This window comes from Pan troglodytes, chromosome 1, assembly GCF_028858775.2.
Source record: "Pan troglodytes isolate AG18354 chromosome 1, NHGRI_mPanTro3-v2.0_pri, whole genome shotgun sequence".
NCBI lineage: Eukaryota > Metazoa > Chordata > Mammalia > Primates > Hominidae > Pan > Pan troglodytes.
The window spans coordinates 199,467,650-199,485,647 of NC_072398.2; the positions used below are offsets into that span (position 1 = coordinate 199,467,650).

At 42.0% G+C, this 17,998-nt stretch overlaps 1 non-coding gene and 1 pseudogene across 1 annotated transcript; one reads left to right on the forward strand and one right to left on the reverse strand.

Annotated features, from left to right (window-relative positions):
- LOC100613090 (antizyme inhibitor 2-like) overlaps positions 1–7,246 on the reverse strand; it is a 28,949-nt pseudogene extending 21,703 nt beyond the window's left edge.
- Positions 7,247–10,962: 3,716 nt separating this feature from the next.
- LOC112206961 (U6 spliceosomal RNA) lies at positions 10,963–11,069 on the forward strand. Its single transcript, XR_002941433.1, has one exon. It is a non-coding gene; the product is annotated as a U6 spliceosomal RNA (small nuclear RNA).
- The last annotated feature ends 6,929 nt before the right edge of the window (positions 11,070–17,998 follow it).

Here is a 17,998-nt window from a genome sequence, read left to right on the forward strand (position 1 = left end):
AATTATTTGTTGCCTTGTTGTTCTGCAGGCCACGTATCATCAGATCTCTCAAATGTTTGAGAGGAGCTAAGAAAATCCAGGCTTTTATGAAATATGTCTAGGTTTTTTAATATGAGCAACTAAAATTGAAAACTATTGTGGGAACCAAACACAGGGTCTCCTACTGGTTCCTCCACATCCAGAACTCACTCCTTCCGATGAGAAGAGAGGCAAATACACACACGAAGACACACACCCAGAAACACTTCACACACGTACACACTCGCACATGCATGCAGACACATGTCATATACATGACCAAATGTGTGCACACACCAAGACGTTCACTGTCTGGGAGAAACAGTCAAGATATTTACAAAGCAGTGTGGCCCGGACACCAATCCATCACATTAGGAGACAACTGCTGTAGAGCTGGAGGAAGATCCTGTTGGCCCTACAGGGTCAGGTATTGAAGCTTTGTTGCCAGATCATGGGAGGGACTGAGCAGCAAGGGTGTCGGCAGGGAGGCCCCTGGTGGACTCGGGGGAATAGCTCTTTAACCACTAGGGAGAAGGAATGGCTCTTAAGCCACCAGGGAGAAGAACTTCAATATTTTGGAAAACAGCCCACGCCTTTGTGTTCTGGTGATCGCCCCTTTGCCTGAGGAGGCCCACATATCCAGCTGCTGCACATGCTTTGATCTGTGAGCACACATCATGTACGTGTCCACGTGTGCTCTAAGCAGCAGGCCAGGACCTGCCTCTGGGGTCCAGCACAGCCACTGTTCCCAGTGGGGGAGGCACAAGGCACCTCAAGGTAAGGGAATAGACTTGGGGCTGGAGTGGCCCCCTTACCTTCACCACGATGGAAACCCTTGGGACAGGCTCTCGGTGGCAGAGGCGGAAGGAGCCATAGTGGCCATTGTTGAGATAATACATCAGCTTCTGGCTGCCTCCTGGGGAATACTCAGTCACTACTCTGACCCCCAGCTCCTGGGACAGAGCTCAACCCTCTGCCCTTCCTCTCCTCCAGGGCCTGGGGACACCTGGACAATGGCCTCCCCACCCAGTGCCATCCTGGCCCACCCACCGGACTCCAGCACAGCCCTCTTGGCACTGATGTTGACAACGGCCGTGCAGACAGACTCCACATAGAAGCAGCCAGGCTCTGCGATGACCTTGACACCACGCTCCTCAGGGAGGTCCTGGGCCAGGGCAGCAGTGATCACTCTCACCAACTGGAATGGGGTGGAGGGACAGCAGGAAGAGGTTAACTCATCCAGCACATGTTGATGTGCCAGCACCTGTGCCAACGCCTTACCTGCATCAGTCCTTTCATCCCCGAGGCACCCTGCAGGGTAGGCATTAGAATTATCCCTGTTTACCAAAGAGGAAACAGAAGTTGAGAGACAGGAGGTCACTTGTGTGGGGTTGCTGGCCACCAGGCTCCCTGAGAAGTCCAAAGGTGCAGCAATTTAATCTGATGCACCGTAAGAAGGCGAGTGTCTTGTGGACCCGGGGAATGTAAACTCCCAACTGTAACTGTAACTGTATTGGTGATGCTAACAAGAATTCTACATTCTACAGGAAAACATATACATATACAGACACACAGACACACAGAGAGGCACAGCCCCCAGACACCTTGCTGCAGCTGCAGTAGACACCCTGTGCCACCTCCCCTCAGCCTACCTGAGCTCATCTGCCCGTGCAAAATGATTTCCAGCCTCCAGCGCCTGCCTCCCTTTGCTTCTCATTCTGTGGGCTTTCTCCAGCACCCTCGGAAACTAGCTGGAATGTGAGGAAATTAACACCCCCAGACCACAGCCTTCAACCAAAGAGGGACAGGAGTTGGTGAATAAAGAACCAGCCCCATGTCCTCTAGTGGGATGATTCTGAGGTTCTACATTGTCCCCAGGGGGACTGGTGCAGCGGCCCACAGTGGTAACCAGCTCATAGATGAATTTTCTTTTGACTTTTCTCCCTTCTATCTGTCTTTCCTGACTTCCTCATTGGCGCTTCCACGGATCATCTCCAAAAAAACTACTTGTATCCAAGTGTTTGTCTCAGAGTCTGCTTTTGGGGGACATCAAAGCCAAGACATGCACATACACACATACCCACCTGTGCACACAGAGCACAGAGATACACCAGAGAGGCCTAAACACACAGAGGTACATGCATGAACACAGACTCCCCACACACACCCATGCCTGGGCACACATGCGGACCTCCCTGAACACCCCCAGCGCCCGTGCCAGCTCACCTCCTCAAACTTGGGCCTGGAGCCCTTCATTCTGGGGAAGCCCCCTCCAATGTCCAGGCAGCTCATATCATGCCCAGCCCTGTGGCCCATTTCCAACATGCACTGGCAGTCAGCGATAGCTTGTGTGAAGCTCTGGGGGCGTCTGGCAGTTGGAGCCCAGGTGGAAGCTAGCACAGCCAGTGCATGTGACATGGTGAGAGATATGTACTGAAACACATGTTCCAAACCACAAAGCCACACAGACTGTGGATAACCGCAACAGAGACAGAGAGGCACAGTCACACATAAGGCATGAAGCCACTGGGGCCAAATGCAGAAACAAACAGCGGAAACATAACTGATTACACTGGCATAAGTGTGTGCTTTCAGATAGCTGCACACTCAGGCCAATGAGGCACCTACGAAGGGGCACTCACCCTGAGTATTCACACGTACACACACTTAGACACACACTGCCATGGAGCCCATGATCCCAGCACTGCCACATGGGCTGCCCTTCGCCTCATGGACACTTCACAACAAGACCCCAAACCCCAGGGCCTCAGAGCAGGGAGGCCTTGAGTAACCTTCACATCATATCCTGCCCCTTTAGACAGATGGGGTCTCACAGGCCCAGAGAGGGGCCACAGCTTGCCATGGGCCCCAACTGATTACACTTATGCCAGTGTAATCAGTTATATTTCCAGCTGTTTGTTTCTGCATTTGGCCCCAGTGGTTTCGTGCCTTATGTGTGACTGTGTCTCTCTGTCTCTGTCGCAGTTATCCACAGCAAGGGAAGGACCAGAACCCAGGGCTCCTGGAGTCCTCAGGCGTCACTCACCTGGCTCCGACCACAGCCAACCCCAGGTCTCTGGCGGACGTGAGCAGGTGCCCACATGCTTCCAGGCTGGCCCCGAACTTGGTGCTCAGAGGGAAGGTGTTCTGACTGTCCTGGGTCCTCAGCCGGAGGAGAAGTCCGGAGGAGGGACACCGAGGATAGGGAGGAGGGAGAGAGCACTTAGCTAGAGATGGCAAAGGGCCCAGGGCTTCTTATACCACCCCCACCCGGGCCCAGCTGATCCCCACATCTGGGAGGTTTTCCAATGCCACCAATTCCATGTGGCCATCACACCAGCCCAACACACGTGTGTGTACATCTACTTTTCCCCAGGTACACCCAGAGAAGGGAGGGTAGAAAAATGATAGTATTGGTAAGCACCTACTATGTGCCAGACAACATGCCCCCATGTTGTAAATGAAGGAACCGAGTGTTAAAAATGTTAAAAGAGACTTGCCCAGGCGGGGCACGGTGGCTCAAGCCTGTAGTTCCAGAACATTTGGAGGCTGAGGCGGGTGGATCACCTGAGGTCAGGAGTTCGAGACCAGCCTGGCCAACATAGTGAAACCCCATCTCTACTAAAAATACAAAAAATTAGCCAGATGTGGTGGCAGGCACCTGTAATCCCAGCTACTCCGGAGGCAGAGGCAGGAGAATCACTTGAACCCAGGAGGTGGAGGTTGTGGTGGGCTGAGATTGCACCACGCACTCCAGCCTGAGCAACAAGAGAAAAACTCTGTCTCAAAAAAAAAGAAACTTGGCTGGGCACGGTGGCTCACACCTGTAATCCCAGTACTTTGGGAGGCCAAGGCAGGCGGATCACAAGGTTAGGAGTTCAAGACTAGCCTGACTAACATGGTGAAGCCCTGTCTCTACTAAATATACAAAAATTAGCCAGGCATGGTGGCACGCGCCAGTAATCCCAGCTACTCAGGAGGCTGAGGCAGGAGAATGGCATGAACACGGGAGGCAGAGGTTGCAGTGAGCCGAGATCGCGCCACTGCACTCCAGCCCGGGCAACAGAGAGAGACTCTGTCTCAAAAAAAAAAAAAAAAAAAAAAGACTTGCCCAATGCATACATCAGGTAAGCAACAATGCCAGGATTTGAACCTGGGCTGTCTCACTCCAAAGGTAGCTGCCAGACCCTCTTAAAATGGCTGGGCCTTGAGGGTCCTCCCCTTCACTTGTCTCAGACCAGCATTTGTCAGGGGTGTGCTGTGTTGGGTGATTCGTTCTTTACTGCTAACCCTCACCTAGCTGCCTGCACCCCTGCTGGTCTCACCTGGCCCTGGGGTGGTGCTGGGCCACCTTGGTGAGCTCCTCCTCGCTGTCGAAGGTCAGGAGCTGCACCCCGTGCTGGGCAGCATACCGGATGTGGGAGGCAGGCTTGCAGGGGTTGGCATAGATGATGCGCGAGGGGGCCACACCCAGGCCCAGCACCTGCTCCAGTTCCACCTGGGGTGGCCAAGAGCCAGGGTTGGGGGCTGCCTCACTGCCCCCACCCCAACTATGTGGGGACAGAAACACTGTGCGTGAGCCAAAGAGGCTGCCCTGATGAAACCCCGGGTTGGGTCTCACCCCCTGCTCCCTCACTTTCAGGCAGGAGCCCTGCATGGGGCTGACGGGGTGCTCATTATGGAGTCCCTGCAGGGCAGGGAAGGGCAGGGCAGGGCTCATAGTCTCAATGTGCCGGGCACTCCAGGTGCTCATAGTCTCAGTTTAGAACCAACCCCCCTCCCATCAATTTCAGCTACAGAGAGAGGAGATGGCCTGGCTTCCTAGAGGCAGCAGGTGCGCTTAATCCTGCTTAATGGAGGGCTCCTCAGAAAGGGAGGAAGGGCTGGTCCGAAGGCAGTGAGTTATCTCAATTGACTGTTAACAGTCAGTTACAGATGAACTCCTTGTTCTACTCTTCTTCCCCACTTCTCACTACTACACTTGACTAGTCTTAAAAAGAAAGGAAGGAAGGAGAGAGGCTCAGCAAAATACTCCCATCCTGAGTTCTCCCCCTTCCCACCCTTGGGCTTCGGCTCTACCCTTCCTCAACATTGCTGAATCCCTTTCTGCTAAGAACCCCTTGGAATGTTTCACCCCTGGCGTAAGAAAAAAATGCCAACTTTGGATCGGTCATCTCTGTCTCTTACCATATGTTGGCCCATGGGCAAGTGATCTCCCTAAGGCTGTCTCCTCTTCTATGAAATGTGGATCCCCTGACTACCTTGCAGAGCCGATGGGAGGATCAAGGAGAATGCATGTTAGGCCCCCTGCAGTGTGCTTAGCATATTTCAAGTGCTGTGCGGGACAGGGGACGCTTATTCATGACCTCAGCAGCAGCAGCATGGGATTCACCCCCTTCCAGCTGGCCTGGCCTAATCCTCGGTGGGCACAGGCTTACCTGGCTGGCGCAGTCAAAGCCGGTGCCCAGGGCGGCCAGGACACGCAGCACCCAAGGGCTACTGTTGCACTTCACTGCATAGAAGGGCGAGACCTGTGGCAGGGCTTGGCAGAAGGCCTGATGGCGGCTGGCCAGTATGTCGAGGTCAGCCAGTATGAAGGGGTCTTACTGGTCCTACGGGGCAGGGAGACAGGGAGGAAAGGCTGAGGGGCTGGATTATCTCACTTAATCCTCATAACAGCTCTATGAAGTAAAGGCTGCTGTTATCCCCATTTTGCAGATGGGGAAGCAAAGGCTCAAAAAGGTGGTCACTGGCTCAAGGTCCTATAGCAAAAGCATGGCAAAGACAGGGTCTGAACCCAGGTCTCCTAAGCCTAGGGAGACCGCCCTTGACACTGTTCCATTCTGCCTTGCCACGGTCCTGGGTAGGAGAGAGGAGCCTGCTGGGCTGGGGCAGCTCCAGGCTATTTGTTCTACAGTCATTCAACAGGGTTATCCAGCACCTACTCTGTGCCAGGCTCTAGTCTGGGTACTGGGGAAAGAGCAGTGAAGAAAACAGATCAAAAATCCTCGTCTTTGTGGAGCTTCCATCCAACTGAGCCACAGAGAAAAAGGCGTGGACTCAGGCAGCATGAGCTGATTAATCAACTATCATGAGCCACACACTGTGCTGGGGGAAGGGATGGAGATACTATATAAATCATTCCCATTGCACAGATGCAGTCACTGAGGTGCAGAGGGCTGGAGTGCCTCACCCAAGTTCTTACTGCTGGACAGCAGCACAGTTGACATTCAATCCCAAAAAGAAATGGCTTCAGGAACACCTGTAGGCCAGGATATTTTTGAGATATCTATTTTTTTCTTCTAATTTTCTCTCTTCTTCTCCCCCTTATTGATGCCAGTGTCTGGCTCTATAATGTCCCTGGGGAGAGATGTGGCCAGGCAGGAGGCAGATGTGGCCAGGCAGGAGGCGGACTTCTTAGGGAAGCTTAGCCCTTGGGAGAAGAGGATGCCAGGGTACAAGAAGAATGTCATGGTGACACCGATAGAAGGCCCTCCCTGACCAGGAAGAGGGTCCCCTGACTGGCGGGGATGGGGTGGTGAAGATGGTAAGAGAGCTGAGACTTTGTGCCCTAAGGGAATCTGAGGGGTGGTAGGATGGAGCCCCTGGAAGCCAGTGGGGAAATGGTAAGTCACCGGGTGAGTATAGAGCAGGCCTTCCCAGCCTTCATGTGCAGGCAAATCCCCCAGGATCCTGTCAACTGTGTGCTCCATGCAGTCGGTCTAGGGTGGACAAAGAGTCTGCACTGCCAACAGGTTCTCCAGTGATGGTGACAATCAGGTCCAGACGAGAATATGCCCAGAGGCAGCACAGCCCTAAAAACCCAGGGAGCCGGGGAAGCCAGGAGGACAAGCAGACAATCATCTTTGTAGACCAAAGCTGGAGGACCCCACAGCTTGGCACTGGGTAAAACCCCCAGTGGTGGAAGCAGGCAGGGCAGGAAGAACAAAAGTCAAGCTTTCCCATTAGCCCCAGCACAAGAGAGCCTTGAGAGAGACGGCCTAATGGCGTTACAGAACGGTGAAACAGAAAGCCTTATTTCTTGCCACTAAGGAAGACCTGAGGCTCACAACTCCCTGTCTCTCACCTCCCTCCATACTCAATCAGAAAGCTCCTGGATCCTCCGCAGGACCATCTGCTGGGCAGATTCTTCTGGCCCCAGGGCGATGAGCTTCTTTGGCCATGGCCTTCCATGGGCTTCCTGCAGGCCCCCGAGGCGGGTGCTCATCCCTGAAACTCCAACTGAGCCCTCTACCGGGCATGGTCCTGGCATCCTGGAAAAGACTTGCTCTCATGACCCAGCCTCCTCCCAGCCCCCAGCTCCCCACTTCCCACAGGCCCTGGGAGCCAGAGCTCCCAAATAAGTTTTTTGTGTGTTTTTGTTTGTTTGTTTTGTTTTTAAGATGGAGTCTTGCTCTGTCGCCCAGGCTGGAGTGCAGTGGCGCAATCTCGGCTCACTGCAACCTCCACCTCCCAGGTTCAAGCAATTCTTCTGCCTCAGCCTCCCTAGTAGCTGGGACTACAGGCACCTGCCACCGCACCTGGCTAGTTTTTGTATTTTTAGTAGGCACAGGGTTTTGCCATGTTGGCCAGGCTGGTCTCCAACTCCTGACCTCAAGTGATCTGCCCACCTTGGCCTCCCAAAATGCTGGGATTACAGGCATGAGCCACTGTGCCCAGCCTGGAGGCCAGTATTCTAAGTGAGGTAACACAGGAGTGGAAAACCCAAAACCGTATGTTCTCACTTACTAGTGGGAGCTAAGCTATGAATATACACAGACAAACAGAGTAATATAATGGATTTCAAAGACTCAGAAGGGGGAGGCTGGAGGGGTGCTAGGGATTAAAAAAAAACTACACGTTAGGTACAATTAACCCTACTCAGATGATGGGTGCACTAAAATCTCAGAATTCACCACTGTATAATTCATCCATGTAACAAAAAACAAAAACAAAACAAAACAAAACAAAAAAACACTTGTACACCAAAAGCTAATTTTTTAAAAAAAAAGCAGCAATATGGAGTCAGCTGTGTTAGATTTCTCTCGGTGTTTTAATTTTGCAAAGGCAGTTTCAGGAGTCAGATCTCCGGTGTTCCTGGGCTTCAGGTAAATCCCTATGGGAAGAGCAGAGTCCAGCCCAGATCTTAAGGGATAGGGGAAGTACTTCCTAGCTGTCCCCTCTAAACCTCGGCCACCCTGGACTGCTCAACCCAAATCTCCCAGCCAGAAAAATGTACCTTCCTAGGTCTGCCCGCAGGACAGGTGCACAGAGAGGAGTCCGACCCCTGTTATAAGCGAATGCCGGCAATGATGAGAAATGGAGGGAACCTAGAAACTTCCCATCCACTCTTTCCACTCTGCAGATGGAAAGCCGTGGGGCCCAGAGATCTCCAGATCATTCAGCAAACCAGGAGTGAAACTGGGAGTAGGACCAAGGCCTCAGACTCCAACAGGGAGCTGTTTCCACCGCCTCAGAGACCAGTTGCTGTCTCCTGGGGTCGTGTCTCTTGCCCTCCACTGCAGATTTAAGCATCTCACTGGAAGTGTCTTCGAATGGAAGTGGGAGCCTGTGTGCGTCACTCAGGGTCTAGTCATCTCCCCACTCTCTCCCCACCCTCCCTCCCCACGTGGACTGCTGAGGTCTCACCTGAGCTCTTCTGGCCCTCCCAGGCTGAAGCCACCACCTTGGGGCAGCCCCACGGCAGGGATCAGCTGTAATCTCCTGCAGGCTTACACCCCACCTCTGTGCTGTGACCCAGAACCTCCTCTGCCTGTTCCAGTGAAGGACAATCAACAGGGAGTGGGCTGCTCTCCAGGTTTTTGTCTGCCAGCCATGCCCAGGGCAGGAGGTGGGGAGGAGGGCAGAGATGACAGGGCTGTGAACCCCAAATATCTGAGACAGATCTCAGTCAATGTAGAAAGTTTATTTTGTCAAGCTTAAGGATGCACCCATCACACAGCCTCAGGAGGTCCTGACATGTGCCTAAGGTGGTCGGGGTACAGCTTGCTTTGATTCACAGGGAGCCAGGAGACATCAATCAATATGTGTAAGATGTACATTGGTTCAGTCTGGCAATGTGGGACAGCTTGAAGGCGGCAGGGGTGCTTCCAGGTCATAAGAGACAAAAGGTTGATAAGCGATGAAAGATTGCATTGAGTCCTTGATCAGCCTTCCACTGAATACACAATTTAATCTGACTCAGTGAATCTGCATTTTTACATAAACAATAGGGCAGAGGAAACAATCAGATATGCATTTGTCTCAGGTGAGCAGAAGGATGACTTTCTGTCTGCACCTCTGAAGATCAGCTATTAGTTTACATTGCCAGGGTGAAATTCAACAGAACTGTTTTAGGATAAAGACCTTGAGGCCCACAACGAATTTTCTTGTGGGCAGTTTGTGAGGGAGGTATGTAGCTATCTTATTTAGGAATAAAATGGGAGGTGGGTTTGCCTGACATAGTTCCCAGCCTGATTTTTCCCTTGGCTTAGTGATTTGGGGATCCTGAGGCTTTATTTTCCTTTCAAAGGGCCCAAGTCTTCTTCTGCCTGGGGCAGCAGAGATAGGGGTCTTTCCCCAGAAACGGACCTGTTCTGAGACCTTGGACCAGCTGTTCTTCCTTTCTCCTGGCCTGCCTCTCGCTCACTGGCCCTCTATGGCCCTTTCTCCTTGGTATAGCAGAGGGCTTAATCCCAAGGGCTCGACATCAGCCTTGTTTACCACTTACCAAGCCTGGTGTGCCACTCGCAATGAATTTGCAACAGGCAAGTTAGTTGACTGCTCTGAACCTCAGTTTTTTCATCTGGAAAATGGGGCCTTAAGGCCAGTTATGAAGATTAAGATATAAAAAGAAAATATATACAAACTTCCTCACTCTCACTGCTGCTGTTTGTGTCTGTGTTTCTATCCATAGGAACTTTCCCTGCCAGATTGTATTGGTCCCTCTGCTTAAAACAGGGACCAAATCTGCATTGCTGGGTCCCCAGTGCCTAGGATAAGACTTGGGCCGGGGCGTGGTGACTCATGCCTGTAATCTCAACACTTCGGGAGGCCAAGGTGGGTGGATAGATTGAGCCCAGTAGTTGGAGACCAGCCTGGGCAACATGGCAAAACCCTGTCTCTACAAAAAAATACAAAAATTAGCTGGCTGTGGTGGCACACACCTGTGGTCCCAGCTACTTGGGAGACTGAGCAGGAGGATGGCTTGAGCCCAGGAGGTTGGGGCTGCAGTGAGCTGTGATCATGCCACTTTACTCCAGCACTCCAGCCTGGGCAATAGATACCATGTCTCAAAAAAAAAAAAAAAAAAAAGGCTTGGCACAGAATTCAGTAAATATTTGTAGGATAAATTAATAAATGGATGTCACAGCTAACATATGAGATCTGGGATTTAGATCAACTCCTATCTGACTTCACACCCTGTAGGTATCCTGAACAGAAACATCAATGGGGCAGAATTGAGGGCCCAGAATCAGAGCTGATAGCAAAAACTGGAACATATCACCAATCACCAAAGAAGGTGAAGGGGACAGAGAAGTGGTGCTGGGACAATAGGTAAACGGTTTGGAAAGTAAAGTCTGTTTGGAACCTCACTTCTCAATAGAATAAAAGTGAAATGGTTTAAAAAGTTAAATAAATAAATATATATATGATCATATGATTCCATTCATATAAAATATCCAGAATATACAAATCCACAGAGACAGAGAGTACATTTGTGGTTGCCTATGACTGGGGAAAGGGGAGAGAGGAATGGGGAGGGCCTGCTAATGGGGACAGGGTTTCCTTTTGCGGTGGTGAAAATATTCTGCAATTAGATAGAGATGATGGCTGCTCAACTTGGCAAACATGCTAAAAACCACTGAATTGTATGCTTTGAAATGTCAAATTTTATGGTATATGAATCATATCTCAACAAAGTTGTTTAAAAAAACAGATTGTGTGCTCGCTTCGGCAGCACATACACTAAAATTGGAACGATACAGAGAAGATTATCATGGCCCCTGCACAGGGATGACACGCAAATTCGTGAAGCGTTCCATATTTTTAATGATCAAGTGGGCTTCATCCCTCGGATGCAAGGCTGGTTCAACATATGCAAATCAATAAAAGTAATCCAGCATATAAACAGAACAAAAGACAAAAACCACATGATTATCTCAATAGATGCAGAAAAGGCCTTTGACAAAATTCAACAGCCTTTCATGCTAAAAACTCTCAATAAATTAGGTATTGATGGGACATATCTCAAAATAATAAGAGCTATTTATGACAAACCCACAGCCAATATCATACTGAATGGGCAAAAACTGGAAGCATTCCCTTTGAAAACTGGCACAAGACAGGGATGCCCTCTCTCACCACTCCTATTCAACATAGTGTTGGAAGTTCTGGCCAGGGCAATCGGGCAGGAGGAAGAAATAAAGGGTATTCAATTAGGAAAAGAGGAAGTCAAATTGTCCCTGTTTGCACATGACATGATTGTATATTTAGAAAACTCCATCGTCTCAGCCCAAAATCTCCTTAAGCTGATAAGCAACTTCAGCAAAGTCTCAGGATACAAAATCAATGTGCAAAAATCACAAGCATTCTTATACACCAATAACAGACAAACAGAGAGCCAAATCATGAGTGAACTCCCATTTACAATTGCTTCAAAGAGAATAAAATACCTAGGAATCCAACTTACAAGGGATGTGAAGGACCTCTTCAAGGAGAACTATAAACAACTGCTCAATGAAATAAAAGAGGATACAAACAAATGGAAGAACATTCCATGTTCATGGATAGGAAAAATCAATATCGTGAAAATGGCCATACTGCCCAAGGTAATTTATAGATTCAATGCCATCCCCATCAAGCTACCAATGACTTTCTTCACAGAATTGGAAAAAACTACTTTAAAGTTCATATGGAACCAAAAAAGAGCCCTCATTGCCAAGACAATCCTAAGCCAAAAGAACAAAGCTGGAGGCATCACGCTACCTGACTTCAAACTATGCTACAAGGCTACAGTAACCAAAATAGCATGGTACTGGTACCAAAACAGAGATATAGACCAATGAAACAGAACAGAGTCCTCAGAAATAATACCACACATCTACAACCATCTGATCTTTGACAAACCTGACAAAAACAAGAAATGGGGAAAGGATTCCCTATTTAATAAATGGTGCTGGGAAAACTGGCTAGCCATATGTAGAAAGCTGAAACTGGATCCCTTCCTTACACCTTATACAAAAATTAATTCAAGATGGATTAAAGACTTAAACGTTAGACCTAAAACCATAAAAACCCTAGAAGAAAACCTAGGCAATATCATTCAGGACATAGGCATGGGCAAGGACTTCATGTCTAAAACACCAAAAGCAATGGCAACAAAAGCCAAAATTGACAAATGGGATCTAATTAAACTAAAGAGCTTCTACACAGCAAAAGAAACTACCATCAGAATGAACAGGCAACCTACAGAATGGGAGAAAATTTTTGCAATCTACTCGTCTGACAAAGGGCTAATATCCAGAATCTACAAAGAACTCGAACAAATTTACAAGAAAAAAACAAACAACCCCATCAACAAGTGGGCAAAGGATATGAACAGATACTTCTCAAAAGAACACATTTATGCAGCCAACAGACACATGAAAAAATGCTCATCATCACTGGCCATCAGAGAAATGCAAATCAAAACCACAATGAGATACTATCTCACACCAGTTAGAATGGTGATCATTAAAAAGTCAGGAAACAACAGGTGCTGGAGAGGATGTGGAGTAATAGGAACACTTTTACACTGTTGGGGGGACTGTAAACTAGTTCAACCATTGTAGAAGACAGTGTGGTGATTCCTCAAGGATCTAGAACTAGAAATATGGTTTGACCCAGCCATCCCATTACTGGGTATATACCCAAAGTATTATAAATCATGCTGCTATAAAGACACATGCACACGTATGTTTATTGTGGCACTATTCACAATAGCAAAGACTTGGAACCAACCTAAATGTCCATCAGTGATAGACTGGATTAAGAAAATGTGGGACATATACACCATGGAATACTATGTAGCCATAAAAAAGGATGAGTTCATGTCCTTTGTAGGGACATGGATGAAGCTGGAAACCATCATTCTCAGCAAACTATTGCAAAGACAAAAAACCAAGCACCGCATGTTCTCACTCATAGGTGGGAATTGAACAATGAGAGCACTTGGACACAGGGTGGGGAACATCACAAACCGGAGCCTGTTGTGTGGTGGGGGGAGGGGGGAGGGATAGCATTAGGAGATATACCTAATGTAAATGATGAGTTAATGGGTGTAGCACACCAACATGGCACATGTATGCATATGTAACAAACCTGCACGTTATGCACATGTACCCTAGAACTTAAAGTGTAATAATAAAAAAATTAAATTAAAAAAACCAAAACAAAACAAAACAAAAAACAGATTGCACAATCTCTGCATCCATCCAGGGGGGTCCAGGATCACCAGTTATTCTCTTATTAAAAAGTTAAATATATATATAAAATATAAAATATAAATTATACATGTATTATATATAAAATATATATAATACATGTATTATATATAAAATATATATAATACATGTATTATATATACAAAATATATATAATACATGTATTATATATATAAAATATATATATAAAATATATATATAATAATATATATAATATATATAATAATATATATAATAATAATATATATATAATACATAAAATATATATATAAAATATATATAATACATGTATTATATATATTTTATATATATCATAAAATATATATATAAAATATATATAATACATGTATTATATATATTTTATATATATAATACATGTATTATATATATAAAATATATATAATACATGTATTATATATATAATATATATAATATATGTATTATATATATAAAATATATATAATATATGTATTATATATATAAAATACATATAATATATGTATTATATATATAAAATATATATAATATATGTATTATATATATAAAATATATATAATATATGTATTATATATATAAAATATATATAATATATGTACTATATATAAAATATATATGTATTATATATATAAAATATATAATATATGTATTATGTATTATATATATAAAATATATAATATATGTATTATGTATTATATATATAAAATATATAATATATGTATTATATATTATATATAATACATGTATTATATATTATATATAATACATGTATTATATATTATATATAATATATGTATTATATATTATATATAATATATGTATTATATATTATATATAATATATGTATTATACATATAAAATATATATAATATATGTATTATATATTATATATAATATATGTATTATACATATAAAATATATATAATATATGTATTATATATATTATATATAATACATGTATTATATATTTTATATTATATATAAAAAATATTATATATTTTTTATATATAATATATGTATTATATTATATATATTATATTATATATATTATATTATATTATATATTATATATATTATATATAATATTATATTATATATAATATATTATATATATTATATTATATTATATTATATATATTATATATAATATATGTATTATACATATTATATTATATATATTATATATAATATATGTATTATACATATAAAATATATATAATATATGTATTATACATATAAAATATATATAATATATGTATTATATATATTATATATATAACACATGTATTATATATTTTATATTATATATAAAAAATATTATATATTTTTTATATATAATACATGTATTATATAAAAAATATATATAATACATGTATTATATATAAAAAATATAATACATGTATTATATATATAAAATATATGTCATACATGTATTATATATAAAATATATAATACATGTATTGTATATATAAAATATACATAATACATGTATTGTATATATAAAATATACATAATATATAATACATGTATTGTATATATAAAATATACATAATATATAATACATGTATTGTGTATATAAAATATACATAATATATAATACATGTATTGTGTATATAAAATATACATAATATATAATACATGTATTGTGTATATAAAATATACATAATATATAATACATGTATTGTGTATATAAAATATACATAATATATAATACATGTATTGTGTATATAAAATATACATAATATATAATACATGTATTGTGTATATAAAATATACATAATATATAATACATGTATTGTGTATATAAAATATATATAATATATAATACATGTATTATATATAAAATATATATAATATATAATACATGTATTATATATAAAATATATAATATATAATACATGTATTATATATTATAAAATATATAATATATAATACATGTATTATATATATAAAATATATAATATATAATACATGTATTATATATATAAAATATATATATAATACATGTATTATATATATAAAATATATATATAATACATGTATTATATATATAAAATATATAATATATAATACATATATTATACATATAAAATATATATAATATATAATACATGTATTATATATTATATATTATATATAATACATGTATTATATATTATATATATTATATATATAATATATACAATATATTATATAATATATATTATATAATATATATATTATATATTATATATATATTATATAATATATATATTATATATAATACATGTATTATATATTATATATTATATATAATACATGTATTATATATTATATATAATACATGTATTATATATAATATATAATACATGTATTATATATAATATATAATACATGTATTATATATTATATATGTAATATATATAATATATAATATATAATACATGTATTATATATTATATATTGCATAATACATGTATTATATATTATATATTATATAATACATGTATTATATATTATATATTACATATAATACATGTATTATATATTATATATAATATATATATTATATATAATATATAATATATATATTATATATAATATATAATACATGTATATATATAATATATATATATATAATATATTATATATATATTATATATATAAAATATATATAATATATATATTTTATATATATTTATATATATATATTTATATATATATAAAAATATATATATATTTTTTTGAGACAGTCTCACTCAGTCTCCCAGGCTGGAGTGCAATGGCATGATCTTGGCTCACTGCAATCTCTGCCTCCTGGGTTCAAGCGATTCTCCTGTCTCAGCCTCCTGAGTACCTGGGATTACAGGGATCCGCCACCACATCCAGCAAATTTTTTGTATTTTAGTAGAGACAGGGTTTCACCGTGTTGCCCAGGCTGATCTCGAACTCCTGAGCTCAGGCAATCCACCTGCCTTGGTCTCCCAAAGTGCTAGGATTCCAGGCCTCCCAAAGTGCCGGGATTTAAAAAATCAGCCAGGTGCAGTGGCACATGCCTGTAATCCCAGCACCTTGGGAGGCCGAGGAGGGCAGATCACTTGAGGCCAGGAGTTTGAGACCAACCTGGCCAACATGGCAAAATCCTGTCTCTACTAAAAATACAAAAAAATTAGCCAGGCGTGGTGGCGCACACCTGTAGTCCCCGCTACTTGAGGAGCTAAGGCAGGAGAATTGCTTGAACCCAGGGAACAGAGGTTGCAGTGAGCAGAGATCACGCCACTGCACTCCAGCCTGGGTGACAGAGCAAGACTCCACCTCAAAAAAAAAAAAAAAAAAGAGAGAGAGAGAATTGACTAAAGTATCTTTAAAAGAATTACTTTCTAAGCTTGGATGTGACACAAGAGATCACACTTGTGAAAGATCATCAGGTTTGGTGGCACCTGATTTATAACTTGTGTATATTCACAAATATAAAACTCAGCTCTTCCTGGGAGTTAGGACACCTGGGGATTAACTAAAAGGATATTGTGGCCTGAATAAGTCACTCAGGTTTCAGTTCCCTTGACTATAAAACCTTAATAAGTAATTTAATGCAGTGATTGTGTTCTTCTTCTGAATCCCAGCTTCTAATAAAATTATGTCACCTTTCCTGATCCTCCATTTCCTCATCTGAAAAATGGAATTAATATGTTAGTATTTGATACCAGCATTGTTTTAAGGATTAAATGAGATAATCTAAGTAAAGATCTTAGTTTAAACCGTGTTAATTGAAATCCCTGGGGTTAGAGGACTGTTCCTGGCCTCATCTGCCTGATACACATGTTAGCAGAAAGTTCTTAGCAAATGGCTCTGACAGCTCTGTCTTTCTCAGAGGGCTGTGACTGGCTTGTGCAGAGCTCTGGTGGGTAAATAGTTTTCAGCTCAATCTGCCTGATTATATCCTCATTTCTTCTGGAACATCACTACAAACAAAGCAACAAGTTTGATCCTATGAACTAAGCATGGAGTTGGAATTCAAGGGTGACTAGCCAACAATGGGGGTTAGACCCCTTAGGCCCTGGGATGGCCATGTGAATAAAGTAAAAAATACTTCAGTTTTTTTTAACTATGCTATTAAAGGTCTTCTTTATGTGCAATATCTGAAGCTTCACCTTAAGGGAGATATTTCACATAAATAAGATGCCAATATTATTTTGCCTTAAATGTATAAAAACTATCATCTGTTTTGTAGCAAGGATCAGAAGAAAAATAAACCAGGTCCAACTTTTCTATGACTCCCATGTTGGATTAATGAATATGGAATCTTTATAAATTATGCATTGCATAATTTCACTATTTCTTATCATCCTCGTAACAACCCCATGAAGCACTAATCATCATCTCCATTTTACAGATGAAAAATCAGAGGCTTACAGATGTTTAAAATGAAGAATTTCCATGGTTGTCAGTAAGTGGCAGAGCCAGGATTCAAACATGGGTCTGTCTGATTCCAGACCCCAGGCTTCTTCCACCAGTGCTTA